Genomic DNA, 1,201 nt, shown 5'->3' with positions numbered 1-1,201 from the left:
GAGAGTAGCTCACCACTTGTATCTATAATGATGTATGTGGAGAAGAGACAGTGCTGTACATGTGGTGTTACATCATGAATAGGCTAGTTTGAACTAATCTCAATTTTCTGTTAAAAAATGAAATCCTTTCATTTTTTCCTATCCTATGATGTGGGAAATAATTTGTCTATTTTGGGGTAAATCAGGTATTACTTTTATTGCTAAAAATTGTCAGAAGTTTGTGTCTGCTTGTGCAAACATATTCTTCTGAAAGCAGCTTTACTACATTTTTTAAAAAAAATATTTTAATTGCTTATGCAGTTACACTTTTATTATCATAATGCTTATGGTGTTTTCTGTATTGTTAAGTAATTGATAGAGCCAGTGAATTGAAAAATGAAGTACATCAAAGCTGTTTTCTATGAAGGTATTGCAAGGATCTTACCTTTATGTATTCTGTCTTGCCTGCCAATCTGGGCTGTAGTGTGGACGGTTAAAAGAGGTGGGGTGTTTGGATGTTTTTGTAAGGGACAATTTATATATCATCCTTTTCACTAAAGGAAGAAAATCAGTTCCCATTAAAGCTTTAGTGAAACTTTTAATGTTGTTGTAATTAAGTAAATAATTAAAATTAGATGTTTCTCTCCGTGAGTGACAAAGTGTTTTTTACTTACACTATAAATTTTACAGTGTAAAGTAATAGTGGTGAACTTACATGTTTCCCAGTCAGCTCATGCTTAAGTCTCTCTGTATTACACTTAAGCAAATGTTCTTGTGATACACTAAATAAAACTTGCAAACAGGTATTGATAGAATTACAGACTTAGTTATACCCTTCACAGAACAGAATGGGAAAGATAAATTCTATACTCTGGTAGTTTTTGACACTGTTACTAATACCAGGATCTCCATTTGTGGTTTGACATCAAATGCTGTGGTGCGAGTCAAGAAAGACGTTTGATCTCCTGTGTTTAGTCTTTTATAGTCTTTCAGAATGACAGTTCTGAAAATGGCTAGAGACTGCTACCCAGAGAGTATTTGAGAAGGAAGGAAGGCTATATGCTATCAGTACAAAAATAATTGTAAAATAATTCAAGATGTAAATAAAAGGAGTGGGAAGTGGTATCTGAATCAAGTATTAATGTACATCTGAATGTGGTAATGAAGTCCCTGGTCTTTTAGAGGAAAAAAAAAAAAGTAGTAATTCAAAAAGGGAGAGAGT

The sequence above is a fragment of the Apaloderma vittatum genome, unplaced genomic scaffold (assembly GCF_000703405.1).
Source record: "Apaloderma vittatum isolate BGI_N311 unplaced genomic scaffold, ASM70340v1 scaffold19025, whole genome shotgun sequence".
Lineage (NCBI taxonomy): Eukaryota > Metazoa > Chordata > Aves > Trogoniformes > Trogonidae > Apaloderma > Apaloderma vittatum.
This window is presented reverse-complemented; position numbering follows the sequence as displayed.